The 5,937-nt window shown below is 40.4% G+C and overlaps 1 long non-coding RNA gene across 1 annotated transcript; it reads left to right on the plus strand.

Moving 5' to 3' along the window:
• The first annotated feature begins 627 nt into the window (after window positions 1-627).
• On the plus strand, window positions 628-3,645 carry LOC129860322 (uncharacterized). Its single transcript, XR_008760348.1, has 3 exons — window positions 628-717; window positions 1,390-1,869; window positions 1,958-3,645. It is a non-coding gene; the product is annotated as an uncharacterized LOC129860322 (long non-coding RNA).
• The last annotated feature ends 2,292 nt before the right edge of the window (window positions 3,646-5,937 follow it).

A 5,937-nucleotide genomic window follows, 5' to 3' on the forward strand; every position in this document is an offset into this window, starting at 1 on the left:
ATATATATATCATATATTTGAGATTTTTCAATGTAGCCACCCTTTGCCTTGATGACAGCTTTGCACACTCTTGGCAGTCTCTCAACCAGCTTCATCTGTAATGATTATCCAACAGTTTTGAAGGAGTTCCCACGTATGCTGAGCACTTGTTGGCTGCTTTTCCTTCACTCTGCGGTCCAACTCATCCCGAACCATCTCAATTGGGTTGAGGTCGGGTGATTGTAGAGACCAGGTCATCTGATGCAGCACTCCATTGCTCTCCTTCTTGGTCAAATGTCTATTTTTTTACGAGATCACACTCTCTAAGATTTAAATTACCTCTCTTTCCCTAGTTGAGCAGTTTGGCGAAGTTGGGTAAAGTTTGGAAGGAAAGAGGTATTTGTGACGTGATTCTTGAAACTAGGCATAATTTTTTTTTTTTTATCAAAATGCGTTTTTGGCAGAAATGCGATCTCGAACATGTGAACATTCATGTGCCTTAATATCAAACTTGTATGTCATCTGTAAATACAAATACAATTGTTAAATTACGAGCCTAGTTGGTTTAGCCACGGAGAAAGTCAGCAACCTTCCCGCTAGCCATGATTGGCTGAGATAATGAGTGGGCTGGACATGCCGAGAGATGAGTTTGGATTGGTCTGCGGTGTTGCATCTTGTGTCTATAAAATGAGCAGCTCAGGTTGCAGTCTCCCGTGAAGCTTTCATCCATGTATACAGGTAATCATCTAGCTACAGATTCAGATATTAAATAAGTTTCTAATTTTGTCAGAAAGTTGTTTTCATTACAAGCTAAAGCTTGCTGTTAGCTAGCCAGCTGGAGTTCGATGGCTGGCTTGCTAACTAATATTAAACTTAACGTTATTTACTTAACTTTAGCTTGCTGTGACAATCGGTTTGTATTGCTAGTAACATTACACTATGGATTGGGATTATAGTTCATTTTTTAGCTAGCTAACGTTAACATGACATGTCTAAACAAAATATCCAAAGTTAAAGCTTGCTGGTAGCTAGCGTTAGCTGAGGTTTGGTGGCTGGCTTGCTAACTAACATTAACTTATGTGTATGAGGTGTGTGTAACGTTGGTGATGTTTTTTAGAATGCCATTTCGCATTGCTAGTTATAGCCCAATGTCAGCTGGCTAACTATCAGCAAGCTTTAACTAGCAATACAAACCGATTGTCATAGCTAGCTAAAGCTAACCAATGGGTTCAATGTTAGCTATCTAACTTTAGCTAGCTATGACAATCGGTTTGTATTGCTAGTTAAAGCTTGCTGTTAGTTAGCCAGATAACCTTATGTATGAACTGTGTGTAGTGATACCTCAGAATGCCATTTGACATCTAATGTATAATAATGCTAAAATATTTGTATCTGGAATTTATCTTTCAGCATCAATTAGTAGAACATGCCTGACTCTAATCCACCAGTCATAAAGTCATCAAAAAGAGAGTTAGCGCAAGCAAAGGCAGCAGCGCAGTCATCAACTACATGCACCATTTATTCACCTACTACGGAGTTGGGATAACACGTATGAACCTGAATTGTGATAACTGCAGTGGCCAAAACAATAACAATTTTGTGCTCTGGTATTGTGCCTGGTGGATCATGCACAGGCTCCACCACAATCTGGACCTTCACTTCCTGATCACAGACCACCTCAAGTTTGCACCCAACTGCACCAAAGACCAGAGTGGACACTTTGTCTGAGATTGCTGGTGTTGTGAAGGACAGCACTGTGACAGGGGTCAACATCCCACAGCTGGTTGGACTGGAGGATGGTACAGTGCTGGTGGAAAGCTATGTATGGCAACAACACCTGACTCTGTACTTCAGGCCGCTGCTACAGATCAAGCAGTACCAGCACTTCAGGTAAACAATAATGTTCAATGTTTGAGGTTATTCTTATCTAAACTTGGGAGGTGAATTGATGTGATAATGTCTTCGTATTTTTTTTTAGTAGTTCCCTGTTTTACAGCTTCGCCCTCCAGGATACTTGTGTTGTCGCCAGGGAGCGTTCGGACTGTCAAGACCAGGTTTCAGCTGCTGCGTAACGCTGACATCCTTCCTCCCATAGATGGTCTGCCTGTAAAAGCACCACCTGGACTGGACACAGCTAGACAGTCTTTTCAGAAGATCAGGGAGTTTAGCGAGGAAGAGGCTATGGACATCCATCACATGCCCCGCACCAAAGTCAAGGGCAGGACAGAAACAGAATCTCCGAGTATAGATTCCCTTGTTCATGCGTGGTTTGGACGGACCAGGCATCAGCGCTATCTGCAGTGCCTCTATTCACATGACTCTCTCCTAACACACACGCCATACGTTGCTGATACTATTGTTTATCCCGCTGCTCAGCCACTTTACCCCTGATTGTATGCCTATTATTACCTCGTCTATCACTGATATCGTTATTGATATTGTTCTTGTACATACTGTATATTTTATTTATACTGACACTATCTATTTCTGATATTGTTACTATGCAAGTAACCATTCGGCTGTGCAGTTTACACCTTCTGTAGAGACCACCCACTTAGCAAGACTTAGCAAAATATTGATATATGAAATTAATATTGATGTCTGGTTGTAACAGGATTTTGTGACATACCACAACTGTCACGACCATGTGTAGAGACGGATCAAGGCGCAGCGGAGGTTGAGTTCCACATCTTTATTTCTAAGTGAAACTTAAGATAAACAAACAATAAAGAAACCTGACTAAGTGATGCACAAAACACAAAATAATATCCCACAAACACAGGTGGGAAAAACAGCTACTTAAATATGATCCTCAATTAGAGACAACGATTACCAGCTGCCTCTAATTGGGAATCATACAAATCACCAACATAGAAAATAAACTTAGAACACCACATAGAAATAAATAAACTAGATCACCCCCAGTCACACCCTGACGTACTTCACCATAGAGAAACAATGGCTCTCTATGGTCAGGGTGTGACAACAACAATATCATGTGACTGTATCAAGTGTCCACCAAATAAATGTATGGCGCATGCAGCTTTTTATGTACAGTACTGTACATGTGCAAAAAAAAAAACTCACTCGGGTTGCATGGACTTAACTTATGTATGGAATACTATATGATAAGTGCACGTGTAACAGTATACAAAGTATGCTAATGTACTGGTGTGAAGGCATTTGGGCAGTGGTGTAAAGTAATTAAGTAGTACTTTAAAGTATTTTTACTTAAGTCATTTTTTGTGATATCTGTACATTACTTTACAATAACAAATTTTGGCAACTTTTACTTCACTACATTCATAAAGAAAATAATGTACTTTTTACTCCATACATTTTTCTTGACACCCAAAAGTACTCGTTACATTTTGACAGGAACATTTTCCAACTCACACATCCCTGTACATCCCTACTGCTTCTGATCTGGCAGACTCACTAAACACAAATGCTTCATTTGTAAATTATGTCTGAGTGTTGGAGTGTGCGCTTGGCTCTCCGTCAATAATAATAATAAAATAGTGCAGTCAGGTTTACTTAATATACGGAATTTGAAATGGTTTATATTTTTACTTTAACTTTTGATACTTAAGTTCATTGTGCCCCTGGCTATCCGTCAAATAAATAATAAAAGCAAAATACAATTGTGCCGTCTGGTTTGTTAAATATAAGGAATTTGAAATGATTTATACTTTTACTCAAGTATGACAATTTAGTACTTTTTCCACCATTGGATGTGGCATGGGAAAGCATTTCTTTCACATGACCCATAAATTTGTGTAAAAGTGTGTCTGGGTAAGCATCATCTAATATTTATAAAATATTTTTATCTGGAAACTCTGTTTACCTTGAATTTTTCCTTATTGTAGGTTACTACCACTTTTAGTCTTAACCTTTACTACACTACTCACTGTTCAGCACATGTGAATCCTTAAAGAGATGGGTGGGGCTGGCTGAAGAGGGTTTCGCTACATATGACCGAAATGAGGTGGTGAGTCACATTTGTGCAATATGTCCTACCCCGCCCATTTCTCCCCATGCCCTGATTCCCATCCCTCTTCCCCACCCATCTCTACCTCTCCCCCCCTCTTTCCCTCCCATCTCTACCTCCCTCTTTCCCTCCCATTTCTCCCTCTCCTCCTGAACCCTCTCTTCCATGACACATGTAGAAGAGACAGACAAAGGAGTTAATAAAGCATGACGCCATGCTGTTATGTCTGGCAGCTGTGCAGGCATATTGTAGACAAAGTCAAGTTTCACCACACAAATGTTTTATTAACGCTTCAGGAAAACAATTTTATATTTTTTTCTCCAAAGTTGTTTTTGCGGCTCCATAAACAAGATATGTTGACATTTATTAATGGAATTATGTTTTGATTTCCTGTTGACATTCATGCTGCTATTTCCATATGAAAATGTGAGTATTTTCCCCTTCCAACTTTCTAACCCGTTTGATCTATACCAACATAAATCAAGTAAAGTGTTATTTGTCACATGCTTCATAAATAGTGAAATGCTTAATTATGGGCCTTTCCGAACAATGCAGAGAGAAAGAAAGAAGATAAATAATAGAAAAGTAATAACACGTTATAATAAAAGTAATAACAAATACACAATGAGTAACAATAACTTGGCTATATACAAAGAGTAGGCCTACCGGTACCGAGTCGATAGACAGATTTACGAGGTAATTGAGGTTGAAATGTACATATGCAGTGCATTCAGAAAGTATTCAGACCCCTTCACTTTTTCCATATTTTGTTTACGTTACAGCCTTATTTTAAAATGGGTTGAATAAAACATTTTCCTCATCAATCTACACACAATACCCCATAATGACAAAGCGAAAACAGGTTTTTAGACATTTTAGCAAATGTATTCAAAATAAAAAACAGAAAGGACCTTATTTTTTTACAAGCATTCAGACCTTTTACTATGAGACTCGAAATTGAGCTCAGGTGCATCCCGTCTCCATTGATCATCCTTGAGATGTTTCTACAACTTGATTGGAGTCCACCTGTGGTAAATTCAATTTATTGGACATGATTTGGAAAGACATACTCCTGTCTATATAAGGTCTTACAGTTGACAGTGCATGTCAGAGCAAAAACCAAGCAATGAGGTTGAAGGAATTGTCCGTAGAGCTCCCAGACAGCAGTGTGCCGAGGCACAGATCTGGGGAAGGGTACCAAAAAATGTCTGAAGCATTGAAAGTCGCCAAGACACAGTGGCCTCCATCATTCTAAAATGGAAGAAGTTTAGAACCACCAAGACTCTTCCTAGAGCTGGCCGCTCGCCCAAACTGAGCAATCGGGGAGAAGGGCTTTGGTCAGGGAGATGACCAAGAACCCAATGGTCCCTCTGACAGAGCTCCAGAGTTCCTCTGTGGAGATGGGAGAACCTTCCAGAAGGACAAAAATCTCTGCAGCACTCCACCAGTCAGGCCTTTATGGTAGAGTGGGCAGACGGAATCCACACCTCAGTAAAAGGCAAATGACAGCCCGCTTGGAGTTTGTCAAAACGCACCTAAAGGGCTCTCAGACCATCAGAAATAAGGTTCTCTGGTCTGATGAAACCAAGATTGAACTCTTTGGCTGGAATGCGAAGTGTCACATCTGGAGGAAATCAGACACCATCCCTACGTTGAAGAATGGTGGTGACAGCATCATGCTGTGGGAATGTTTTTCAGCGGCAGGGACTGGGAGACTAGTCAGGATCAAGGGAAAGATGAACGGAGCAAAGTACAGAGAGATCCTTGATGAAAACCTGCTCCGGAACACTCAGAACTTCAGACTGGGGACGAAGGTTCACCTTCCAACAGGACAACAAATGCTAAGCACACAGCCAAAACAATGCAGGAGTGGCTTTAGGACAAGTCTCTAAATGTCCTTGAGTGGTCCAGCTAGAGCCTGGACTTGAACCCGATCGAACATCTCTGGAGAGACTTGAAAATAGCTG

The sequence above is a fragment of the Salvelinus fontinalis genome, chromosome 8 (genome assembly GCF_029448725.1).
Source record: "Salvelinus fontinalis isolate EN_2023a chromosome 8, ASM2944872v1, whole genome shotgun sequence".
NCBI lineage: Eukaryota > Metazoa > Chordata > Actinopteri > Salmoniformes > Salmonidae > Salvelinus > Salvelinus fontinalis.